We start from the raw sequence: 13,356 nt of genomic DNA on the forward strand, positions 1-13,356 counted from the left end.
TGGGAGACAAGGAGCGGCGCGAGGGGGACCGACTGGAGTGCGGGCCCCTCGAGGACTGGGGTGTCTGAGAACGCGCCCGGGTCCGCCTCTCGTACCCCGCGCAGCTCCGATGAGAAGGTCCTGGCAGAATGGACCGCACTCGAGAATCCTCCCCGCGCCGGCGCTCCTCTCCATGGGAGAGGAAGGAGCGCGGGTTGTGAGGAAGAGGCGAGTGCTCGGGGAGCAGCGGCTCCTGAGCCCGCTGCGGCACCCGAGAGATCACACCCTGCAGATTCTGCACTGCCTCCGCGAGGGTGCGAACCTGCTGGGCTAGCTGGTCGAACTGAGCAGGTTCGACCGTCTGAATGGGAGGAGAAGCGGTGGAATGCTGCTGAGAGTGTGTTGGGGACGCAGCAGCCTCCCGGCCAGAGGCGCGAGAGGCTCCGCGACCGGAAGCATTGGAAGCTCCGCGACCACCTCGCCGTGCCATTACGATCGTTCTGAGATTCGGCCCTTCCTCTAGCGCCAACTGTTGCTGGTGGTCCAAACCGAGAACGATTGACACGACGGTGTGAACGGGGTTCCGCCTGAGTTGTCTTGGTTGGTGCTGGTTGCGCTCCACCTTCCGCCAAGGAACCTGCAAACAAGCCTTGCACCACCACCAGGGTGGTGATGGCCCTCCGACGGTCAAGTCAGAGGAGATTGGAGGAGGAGAGATGATAATCACAAGTGGGAGAGAGTGCTCTGGGAGGTATTGCTTACCCCCCCCCTTCTCCCCCCAGCCGCATATATACCTGGCTGGGAGGTCTCTCAGGGGGGTTTGTCGTCGTGGGGCACGATAGAATGGCCACTGACATGGCCGTTACGGGGCGTCGTGGAGCAGCGCTGGGTACGGTCATGGCAGGGCGTAGTGGAGCTCCGCTTTTTACGGTTGATACAGGAGATCGTGGGCAGCATCGGGTACAGCCGTTGCAGGGAGTAGTGGAGCAGGAGGCCGCGGCGTGCCTCTGGAGAATAGCCTGTCGTTATCAAAAGATCTCCGACTCGGGGTCGGAATGCTGGATCATAGGGCAGCCGACCCGGGGTCGGGCTGCGAAGCCGAGGAGGTCCGACTCGGGGTCGGAGTGCTGGATCATAGGGCAGCCGACCCGGGGTCGGGCTGCGGAGCCGAGGAGGTCCGACTCGGGGTCGGAGTGCTGGATCATAGGGCAGCCGACCCGGGGTCGGGCTGCGGAGCCGAGGAGGTCCGACTCGGGGTCGGAGTGCTGGATCATAGGGCAGCTGTAGCTTTCCTGGATACGCGTGCCGATCACGTGGGGCATGGCGGCTCAATTCCCCCATAACACTAACCAATCAATCTCACCTCCATAAATACGATAAATTAGTTAAGGATAAGGATTTTATCATTAAAGAAAATTTAGAACTTAAAACAAGCAAGCAAATGTTAATTCAAAAAACTAATACCTTAATTAAAGATAACGAAAAACTAACCAAGGAAATTTCTGAACTTAAAAAGGATAAACAAACTATTAAAGATAATTTCACAAAAGACTTAAACGCACTAAAAACAGAAAAACAAAAGTTGGCACAAGAACTTGAAAAATACAAATCTTTTGTAGAAAAGTTTACATATAGTTCTGAAAAATTAGAAATGATACTTAATAGTCAACGAGCTGTGTTCAATAGAGCTGGTTTAGGGTATAAACCTAAAAATAAGTAAAAGCTCCTTAGTAATTTCTTTGTAAAAGTAGGGGAAAGCAAAATTAAGAATATAACCTGTTTTTGCTGTGGAAAAATAGGACATAAAGCTAATGTATGTGATCATAGAAAAGAAATAGCTAAAAGAAAAATTAAAAAGATTTGGATTCCAAAAGGAACCAACATTACTAACCATGAAGGACCCAAGAAAACTTGGGTACCTAAAATTGTATGATTTTCTTGTATAGGAGTGTCTTGTAGCCAAGGTCAACAAAAACTGTTGGTACTTGGATAGTGGCTGCTCAAGACACATGACGGATGACAAAGACCAATTCTTAACCCTTGAGCCTAAAAAGGGAGGTGCAGTGATATTTGGAGACAATAACCAAGGTCACATCGTTGGTATAGGTAAAGTACAAATCACCTCCTCAACCTTTGTTGATAATGTACGATTAGTAGATGGTCTTAAACATAACTTACTTAGCATAAGTCAATTATGTGATAAGGATTTTGATGTTCTGTTTAAACCATCCTTATGCATCATAACCAACTCAATTGATAATAGCTTAGTATTCAAAGGAATAAGACGTGGAAATGTCTATGTAGTAGATCTAGATGATCTTGCTAAAAACAGTCCTTGCTTAGTTGCTAGTGATACTAAGGTTAATGATGCAAGTTGGTTATAGCACCGTAAATTAGGACATGCAAGTATGGATACAATATCTAAGTTAGTTAAAAGAGATTCTGTAATAGGTTTGCCAAAACTAAAATTTGAGAAAAATAAAATCTGTAAAGCTTGTCAATATAGCAAACAATCAAGGAACTCCTTTAAATCCATAAATTGTGTCTCTACCTCTAGACCTCTTAAACTACTACACATGGATCTATTTGGACCAACTAGAACCACAAGTCTAGGTGGTAACAAATATGGTCTTATTATTGTAGATGATTTTTCTAGATATACTTGGGTCATGTTCTTAGCTCATAAAGATCAAGCGCTTTCTGTATTTAAGAAATTTCATAAGGAAGTAACTAATGCGAGAGATGCTTCAGTCATAGCTATTAGAAGTGACCATGGAACGGAATTTGAAAATCATCTATTTGATGAATTTTATAGTAAAAAGGGGATAACTCATAATTTCTCTGCACTTAGGACACCACAACAAAATGGAGTTGTAGAAAGAAAGAATAGAACCCTAGAGGAAACGGCTAGAACCATGTTATGTGAAAGTAACCTCCCTAAGTATTTTTGGGGAGAAGCCATTAATACATCATGTCATATCCTAAATAGAGTTCTATTGAGACCCATTATAAAGAAAACACCTTATGAACTTTAGAAAAATAGAAAGCCCAAAGTAAACTATTTTCATGTTTTTGGATGTAGGTGTTTCATTCATAATAATGGTAAGGATAACTTAGGTAAATTTGATTCTAAATCTGATGAAGGTATCTTTTTGGAATATTCTACATCAAGTAAAGCATATAGAGTATTTAACAAAAGAAACCTTGTTATTGAAGAATCTATATATATTGTTTTTGATGATACTAATGATATCTCTTCTAGCAAGAGAGTTGTTCCTGATGATGATGCAGAAATTCTTGAAGAAAAGATTGATGAGATGACATTACAAGAAGATGAACAAAAACTAATTGGCAATGCATCAACAAGCCAAGAGGCAATTGTGGATCATGGGCTGACTAAGGCTTGGAGGTATGCTCATGGGCATCCTAAGGAATTAATTTTAGATGATCCATCTCAACCTGTTAGGACTAGAGCATCTCTTAGGAACTTAAATAATCATCTAGCATTTGTCTCACACTTTGAACCTAAACACATAGAAGAAGTTGAAAAGGATGTAAATTGGATTAATGCAATGCAAGAAGAACTAAACCAATTCACTAGAAACAAGGTATGGAACCTAGTTGAACGACCCTCTGAATATTCAATAATAGGAACCAAATGGATATATAAAAATAAACTTGATGAAAATGGAATCGTGATTAGGAACAAGGCTAGACTAGTAGCAAAGGGGTATAATCAAGAAGAAGGTATAGACTTTGATGAAACCTTTACTCCTGTAGCTAGACTTGAGGCAATTAGATTGTTACTAGCATTTGCATGCTCTAAAGATTTCAAATTATTTCAAATGGATGTAAAAAGTGCCTTTTTGAATGGGTATATTAATGAGGAGGTGTATGTAGAACAACCTCCTGGTTTTGAAAATCATCAATACCCCAATCATGTGTATAAATTAAACAAAGCACTTTATGGTTTGAAACAAGCACCTAGAGCATGGTATGAAAGACTTAGCAAATTTCTGTTAGATCATGAATTCTCTAGAGGGAACGTTGATACAACATTATTTTTGAAAAGAAAAAACAAAGATATGTTAGTAGTTCAGATTTATGTAGATGATATTATTTTCGGTGCTACTAACAATCGCCTCTGCGAAGAATTTGTTGACCTAATGCAGAGTGAATTTGAAATGAGCATGATGGGAGAGCTGAACTATTTCCTCGGGCTCCAAATCAAACAATCTAAAGAAGGGACCTTCATCAATCAAGCCAAATACATCAAGGAGATGCTTAAGAAGTTTGATATGGAAGGAAACAAGTTAATCAGCACACCTATGAGTTCATCATGCAAACTAGACCAAGATGAATCAGGTAAATCAGTAGATCAAAAGATGTATAGAGGTATGATAGGATCTTTATTATATCTCACTGCAAGTAGACCTGATATCATGTTTAGTGTATGCATGTGTGCTAGATATCAATCTAATCCTAAGGAATCACATTTAATTGCAGTCAAGAGAATCTTTAAATACCTAATAGGAACGAAAAATATAGGTTTATGGTACTCTAAAGAATCTAGCATAAACTTAATAGGGTATACAGATTCAGATTTTGCTGATTGTAAACTTGATAGAAAAAGCACCAGTGGGTCATGTCAATTCTTAGGAGAAAATTTAATCTCTTGGTTTAGCAAGAAACAAAACTCGGTTGCATTATCTACGGCGGAAGCCGAATATGTTGCTGCCGGGAGTTGTTGTGCTCAAATCTTGTGGATTAAACAACAACTTGAAGATTATGGCATTAAACAAGATAAAATTCCCATTAACTGTGATAATACAAGTGCCATTAATCTAACTAAAAATCCAATTCAGCACTCAAGAACTAAACATATTGAGATAAGACATCACTTCATAAGAGATCATGTACTGAATGATGATGTGACACTTCAATTTGTGTGTACTGATGATCAACTTGCTGATATCTTCACAAAACCCCTGAGTGAGGATCGCTTTTGTATACTTAGAAGAGGGTTAGGAGTGATTGATCCATTCTCGTGATACTCTCCTCTAGTTCATAGATTTTGAGGATTAGTCTATGGTAAACATAGGACTTCTTATCTATGATCATCAATTCAGCTCCTAAATCATGGATAAGTCTATAACTATCTCTTGTGGCACGAAAATAACATGATTTTTGGGTGCGTGCCAGAGTTCGAGTCGACTCGGATACATTTTAGAGTCGGCTCATGGGGGAGTCGTCTCGCACATATTTTGGAGTCGACTCGAGGTCGAGTCGACTCGCAACTTACTGGAGTCGACTCGAGGTCGGGAATCCGATGTTTTAACCCTAATCAAAACATTCAATCCCCACTTCTATTCACAGCCGACACTGTTCCAAAATCCTAGAGCCATCTCCGACCTCGTCTCCGACCATTCTAAGTCTTCTCCATCGAGTTTTCCTCTCCTGTGTCTAGGTCAAAAATGCCTAGGAAAATAGTTGTCCCGAGCCGGAAGAGACCCATCTCTGCGAGCGGGGCCGAGCAACGGTCAAAGGCTCGGAATGAACCCGTGAGGCAACCACCTCCGGTTTCTTCCCCGCCTAGGCCGGTTCCCTCGCGTCCGTGCGCCGGGAAGGCGGTCTCCACCGGGAGGAAAGTCAACTTTGACTTCCTCTCCCGGGAAGGCTTCACCCTAGGGCATCGTCTTAGGGCACAAGGGCTAGAGTTTTTCTGTTCCTTATACCTCCCAACTTACCCGGGGTTAGTTAGGAAATTTTATGGGACTGTAGCCCGGGGTAGTGGTGGTATCCAGGGAACCGTAGCAGGTGTCCCTATATTCATCTCGGAGGACGTCATTGCTCAAGTCCTCTATCTTTTCCAAGAAGGGATCTCTCCCAGTCACCCTCTAGATAGGACTGAGGCCCTTACAGCAGTTTTAGGGAGTCCTCCACAGTCCCCCATAGAGGAGGTGTTCGTAAATCAGCTGTCGGCTGAAATGCGGCTTCTCCTTAGTGTCATTTCTAGGACTCTCTTCCCAAAGACTGGGAGGTTTGACTTTATCTCCGAGAGGGACCTAGCCCTGATGTACCATATACTCCAGGACACTCCTATCAACTTTCCCAAACTTATCTACAAGTACCTCTGTGAGCCTCTAGATAAACCTAGGCTCAGTCTTCCCTATGGCATGCTGTTTACCTTGATATTTAGGGAGTTAGAGGTCCCCATTCCTGAGGGGAAACCCTCTCGCTCACTGCGTCACATAAATCGCATGGGTGAGGGGACTCTTCATAGGATGGAATTTCATAGAGTAGAGGGAGTCTGGGTACGGAGACCTTCCACTTCATCTGACCCTACCACTCATCACTCTCCTACCTCTGATCATGACCAGGACCACCATACAGATCTACCCACCCATCCTTCTACCTCTGGTCCTGCACATACAGAGCCCTCCACCTCCACTGCCCCATCTACTCAGCAGCAGCCACTGGAGGTCCGCATATCTTCTGAGCAGCTCCGAGAGTTGCGGCAGGAGATAGTGAGGGATCTGCGAGATGATCTGCTGAGGGAGCTCCGAGGTCCTCAGAGTACTCCCTCCACCGAGCTAGTTCCCTCCTTAGCAGCCGTGATAGAGATGGTTGCAAATCTGAAGGAGGAGATATTCAACATTCAAAGCCTAGTTCAAGGTCAATACTGGAACATAAGTGACGTCAAGGACGACACAAGGGAGATGCGAGATAGCATCAAACATGAACTAGGCAACCAGAGTCAGGGTGCTGAGAGACTAGCCAATGTACTGATCTTCAAACTTGACACCCTCCAAGAAAGTGTGAACAACATATCTACGACTCAGTCTAGAACCACCTCGGAGATACTCGAACAACTAGGGAACATCAATGAGGGGTTAAGCATGGTCATCAAACACACTAGACTGAGCAAGGGAGCCACATCCTCCACCACAAAGAAACCCTAGTATCTTTTGTTCTTTTTACTTTATGATGTACAGTCCCTTGAGGACTCACTTGATATGTAATCACACTTGTACTCAATTTTGGATAAATACAATGAGTAGAAATTTTTTGCAAAAATTGTGCATTCTTGAGTTCTTGTATCTTACTGTGCTTTCTGCCTTTTTGCTATGATGACCAAAAGGGAAAGAAAATATATTGAATTGAAATGTAAAGGGAATCAATAAAAAGAAAACTTTTAAAGCACAAAGTAATTTGTTCTAAGTGGATTCGATACCTCGAGGCTCATTATCTCTCTGTTGGGGCTCCTAAAGGAGTAATCTCCAGAATCTATTCAAGGGATATTCGGAGATTAGTTGAATCATACTCAAGAACAAATTGACAGATTTTCTCTCTAAAACCAAAAATACAAGCTCAAAAGCTTCAACACACTAAAAGAAAATTCTGAGAATCTAAACAAAGTTGAATGCATGTGTTGAGGGGGAGAATCTGAAATCTTAAGAAAGCAAATTCATTAAATATATATAAGCCAAACAATTGATTGCATGATATGAAGGCTTATATAATTCCAAATGAAAGGGAAAGCTTTAACTTCAGAATTTACTGTTTCACACCTTTCAATTTTGGATAAATTAAATGACTAGACACTTGAATTCATTTCAAAACTTTATTATAAATCTCCTTTTGGTTGAGCAATTCACTTTACAAATACTCAATGTTTTGTCATCATCAAAAAGGAGGAGATTGTGGAGTGATTGATTATAACCCTATTTGATTTTGATGAGCTCAAAGCATTTGAGTATATCTTATGTTATACTAATGAATTCAATCTAGTGTTTCAGTCAAATATTTGTGATTTTATGTTTAAGTGTCTCTAGCTTTGGTTCAATACACTTTGGCTAAGTATGGAAATCAACTTGAACCAAAGTCTGAATCTCGAGTCGACTCCGGAAGATCACGAGTCGACTCCAAGCGTATCAGAAGCACTGGCACAAGCTCGAGTCGACTCCTACACATTACGAGTTGACTCCGACTGAGAACAGACAGCCGGATAGAACGATATATCTCAGAACCTGTCACCGAGTCGACTCCGGAAGAATTCAAGTCGACCCCGATGTTTGCCGAGTCGACTCCAGCAAAGTACGAGTCGACTCCATGGAGTAACAGACAGAAAGACAGAGAAGCCATTTTGGACTCTGAGAGCCGAGTCGACTCCCGAAGAACTCGAGTCGACTCCGACGGTTGGCAGGTCGACTCCTAAGGAAGCAAGAGTCGATTCTTAGAGAAATACAAGGCTAAAAGTCAAAGAGCCAACTTCGTGTCTGAGAGCCGAGTCGACTCCTACAAAGTCCGAGTCGACTCCAAGGCAGTTCAACTCCAAAGACAGAAGACCGGTACTTCGGTGTCTGAGAGCCGAGTCGACTCCCGCAAAGTCCGAGTCGACTCCGAGGCAGTTCAACTCCAAAGACAGAAGATCGGTATTTCGGTGTCTGAGAGCCGAGTCGACTCCCGCAAAGTCCGAGTTGACTCCGAGACAGTTCAAGTTCAAAGACAGAAGACCTGTCTTTCCGGCTCTAAGAGCCGAGTCGACTCCAAGAAAATCCGAGTCGACTCGAGGAAGTAAAATCGAGAGGATGATTTTGGAATCCTGAAGATCGAGTCGTCTCCAGAAGAAAAAGTCATCTCCGGACAATTGGCGAGTCGACTCCAGGTTCAGCCGAGTCGACTCCAGAACGGGACGACACTTTATTTCGAATTTTGAATAGTGGCCAAGTCGTCTCCAGTAAAGCATGAGTCGACTCCAGCAACACTCGAGTCGACTCCTGATCGAGCGAGTCGACTCCGTTCCCAACGGACATTTTGTCAGGAGTTGCAGTGTGTGCAGAACGGCCATCAAAGTGTGTCTAACGGCTTTTTTTCGTTGGGAATGGCTTAAATAGCCTGAGTGAACAGTAATAGAGTAAGAAAGAGAGACTCCATTCAAAGCAAAAGGAATTTTCACCAACCAAAGGCTCTCTAGAGTAATTACAAGAAAAAGAAGGAAGAAGTGTATTGAAGTCTACTCTCCAACCGTGTTCCTCACATTCAAGGCTCTCCTCCTGACAGCAAATCTTCAGCAAATTCAAGAGGAGTCAAAGAGTTTGAAAAGCCCCTTCCTCCACCTCCAAAATCTGTTTGAGGGCTTCTAACTCTTCCTTGCTTATATTGTTTAAATACGCTTTTTGAGAAGCTTCCTTTTTTACTTGTTTCAAACTATTTGTTTCTTACTTGATTCAATCAGGGGATTGAATCAAGGGTGTTAAGGTTTGTTGGTGAGCCGAGGTTAAAACCAACGGTGTAAGGGTTTGATTGTGATCCCGGAAAAACAATCGGGTGGTTCTAGTCGGTGAGCCTGTGAAAACCGACCGAGTTCATTGTGATCTCGTAAAACAACAAGTTGGGTTGTGAACTTGTAAAACAACCGGCTGTAATCCAAGGGATTATAGTGAACTCCCAAGTGAGGCTTGGGGAGTGGACGTAGGAGCAAGGGTTAGCTCCGAACCACTATAAAATCGCTTGTGTTTGTGATTGTTTCATTGTCTCTTCCTTTCCTATCATCCACTGCATATAGCAACTAATTAATCCACTTGCAATAAGTTTTAATTAGTTACTCACAAAGTTTTTTAATTGCAATAATTACTTTAAAACCCAATTCACCCCCCCTCTTGGGTTGTCTTTTTGGGCAACAAAATTCTTGTAGTAAAAGAATCCATCGAATCAGACGGGGTTTGGTGTCCTTCTTTGCAAGAAGGTGTCGAAGGGCAGCATGATCAGTGAATACGGTAACCTTGGATCCTAATAGGTAAGATCGAAACTTGTCTAGCGCGAATACTACAGCTAGCAATTCTTTCTCAGTGGTGGTGTAGTTCAATTGTGCATCTGAGAGTGCTTTACTAGCATAGTAGATGACATGAGGTACCTTATCTAGCCGTTGCCCTAAAACTGCCCCAATGGCATAGTCGGATGCATCACACATCAGTTCAAATGGAAGGGTCCAATTAGGAGGCCGTATGATAGGTGCAGTGGTCAATTTCGAGCAAAGATTTTCAAATGCCTCTTTGCATGCTTCATTAAAAACAAAGGGAGTGTCCTTGGCAAGAAGATTGCACAAGGGTTTGAAAATTTTACTGAAATCCTGAATGAAGCGACGGTAGAAGCCAGCATGGCCAAGGAATGATCGGATTTGTTTCATAGTTTTAGGTGGAGGGAGATTGGAAATAAGATCGACTTTGGCTTTATCTACTTCAATGCCCCTCTTGGACACGACGTGTCCTAAAACTATGCCTTCTTGAACCATGAAATGGCTCTTTTCCCAACTTAATACTAGGTTTGTCTCCTAACATCTTTTCAAAATTAAGGTCAAATTATCCAGACAATCGTCAAAAGATAGGCCAAAAACTGAGAAATCATCAATGAACACTTCTAAAAAGTTTTCCACTATATCTAAAAAAATGGCCATCATACATCGTTGAAAAGTTGCGGGTGCATTGCATAGTCCAAAAGGCATCCTCCTATATGCAAATGTCCCAAATGGGCGAGTAAAGGTGGTTTTCTCTTGATCGTCCGGGTAAACAAGTACTTGATTATATCCAGAATAACCATCTAAGAAGCAGTAGAAACCTTGACCAGCCAACCGTTCCAAAATTTGATCTATGAAAGGTAGAGGGAAATGGTCCTTCCTAGTCATTGAATTAAGTTTTCTGTAGTCAATGCACACGCGCCAACCTGGGGTTGTGCGTGTTTGTATCAATTCTCCTTCCGTATTTTCAACCACAGTGATACCTGATTTCTTGGGTACTACTTGTGTCGGACTCACCCACTTACTATCAGAAATTGGATAAATGATTTCGGCATCTAATAACTTCACAACTTCTTTCTTGACTACCTCCTTCATGTTAGGATTGAGTCTTCTTTGCATTTCTCGGGTGGGCTTTGCATCATCTTCGAGGTGGATTCGATGCATGCATATGGAGGGGTCAACCCCTTTCAAATCGGCTACAGACCATCCTATGGCATGTTTATTCTCTTCTAGTACCCTTAAAAGTTTACCCTCCTGTTCAGTAGATAAGTTGGCCGCGATGATTACAGGGAGGGTATCTTCTGGTCCTAGAAAGGCATACTTAAGAGTTGTCGGAAGTGGCTTTAACTCAAGTTTAGGTGGAGAATCAATGGAAGGACAAAGTGGTGCGCTAGCAATAGGGGGAAGAGGTTCAGGTCGGATCTTCCAAGGAAGGGAACTCATGGGAGATTGATTGTCGAGTAAGATGTTGACTTCTTCTATGGCCTTGTCTATGTCAAAGTTATCAATGTTAAAATGGGCCAAGCATGCCTCTAGGGGGTCATCTGCTAAGATATAGGGAAGGGCTTCCTCTACAAGATCATCCATTTCATCAATTAGGCAACACCCGTCTTCCCTCACATGTTGGTCAGCGGCATGAAACACATTCAACTTAATTTTCATGTTCCCAAATGATATATCCATTGCCCCAGTTCTACAGTTGATACATGCATTGGCTGTAGCTAAAAAGGGACGACCAAGAATCACAGGGATTTATTTTTTAAGGTTGGGCACATGTTCCATGTCAAGGACGATAAAATCTACTGGAAAATAGAATTTGTCTACCTTGATAAGAACATCTTCAATCATCCCCCTTGGCATCTTCACCAATCGATCAACCAATTGTAAAGATACCGAGGTAGGTTCCAATTCACCCAACCCAAATTTTTTATAGACTGAATAGGGTAGAAGATTCACACTTGCCCCTAGATCTAAAATTGCTCGATCAATGAAGTTATCTCCTATGACACAGGAAATAGTGGGAGCGCCAGGATCTTTGAATTTTGGAGGGGTGTTGTATTGGAGAATGGAACTTACCTGCTCAGTTAGGAGGACCTTTTTAGGCACATGTGTTCTAGATTTTCGCTTTTGGGTGCAAAGGTCTTTGAGAAATTTGGCATAGGAGGAAACTTGTTTGATGGCATCAAGGAGTGGGAGGTTGATTTTAACTTGTTTGAAAACCTCCATCATCTCTTCTAGTGAAGTTCTCTTCTTGCCAAAGGGAGAGGGTGCATTAAGTGCTTCAGGGAATGAAGCCTTTAGAATGTGGGTTGTGGCAGATGGTGGACTAGCTGAAGAAGGTTTTGGATTTTCATGTGCTACATTCCTCTCCTCTTCTTCACCTTCTTTATTGTTACCCTCCCCAACCTTATTATTTATTATACGTCCACTCCTTAGGGTAGTCAAAGCATTGGCTTGCTCATGATTTAGTCGAGTTTCTTGAGCCACGTATTGTCCCCTAGGATTACTCATTGGTTGACTTGGAAGCTTACCTTCCTCTCGCTTGTTTAATGCATTGGCTAGTTGACCCATTTGGGATTCTAGTTTAGCAATTGATTGCGTGTGAGAGTGCAATAGTTGTGTGTTTGCCTCCAAACCTTGAAGGGCAGTCAACACTTTCTCCTCAAAGGCTGTATTTCTTTGGGTTGGAGGAGGAGGGTGTTGAAATTGAGTTGAGGAACGGTAGAGATGAAAATTTTGGGAGTAGGGTTGGACATTATTCGAAGCTTGCTGCCTCCAAGAAAAATTTGGATGATTCCACCATCCCGGATTATATATATTGGAAAATGGGTCATTATCCGGTCTAGGCTGTGTCTGAGCAGCATTGATATGTTCTTGCATGAGTTCGAGAAATTGGGGCGCTGAGGGGCACTCATGAATAGGGTGCGATGGGCTAGAACAAATAGCACACACTTGTGCTTGGGACGAGCTAACGATATGTCCTCCTATCATCAATTGATCAATCTTATGGGACAATGCATCTACCTTGCTAGACAGGTCTATGGAATGACTTATTTCACAAATAGCTCTTTTCTTTGAGAACTCGGGGGTACTTGACGAGAACAGGAAGCATGGTGGAGGGAGTTTTCATTAAGATTTTCAAATAATTGCCATGCTTCATGCTCATTTTGAAGCATAAAAGTCCCCTCGCATGCAGCATCGATCATCTGACGGTTTCGTTCAGTTAATCCGTCATAGAAACATTGCACTAGCTGCCACTTAGGTATTTGATGATGAGGGCATTTACGGATTAGGTCCCGAAATCTCTCCCAAGTTCATAAAATTCTTCTCCCTCAGTTTGGGAGAAGCTTGTAATGGCACGTCTAAACTAGTTCGTTCTTCTTATGGGAAAGTATTTTTTAAGAAATTCTTGTTGCATTTGATTCTAAGAACAAATCGAGTTAGCTTCTAAAGAATTCAGCCATTGTTTGGCTCTATCTTTAAGGGAGAAAGGGAATAATCTAAGTTTCAGAGCATCATCAGTGAAGTTCTGAATCTTGACAGTGGTGCAAATCTCAAGGAATTCATCTAGGTGTTTATAT

General features: G+C 42.6%; 1 non-coding gene across 1 annotated transcript; it reads left to right on the plus strand.

Annotated features, from left to right (window-relative positions):
• The first annotated feature begins 13,039 nt into the window (after window positions 1-13,039).
• On the plus strand, window positions 13,040-13,144 carry LOC120105284 (small nucleolar RNA R71). The gene has a single exon (XR_005507679.2). It is a non-coding gene; the product is annotated as a small nucleolar RNA R71 (small nucleolar RNA).
• The last annotated feature ends 212 nt before the right edge of the window (window positions 13,145-13,356 follow it).

Source organism: Phoenix dactylifera, chromosome 7, assembly GCF_051530095.1.
Source record: "Phoenix dactylifera cultivar Ajwa chromosome 7, Ajwa_hap1_PhDact_Kaust_v1.1, whole genome shotgun sequence".
NCBI classification, from domain to species: Eukaryota; Viridiplantae; Streptophyta; class Magnoliopsida; order Arecales; family Arecaceae; genus Phoenix; species Phoenix dactylifera.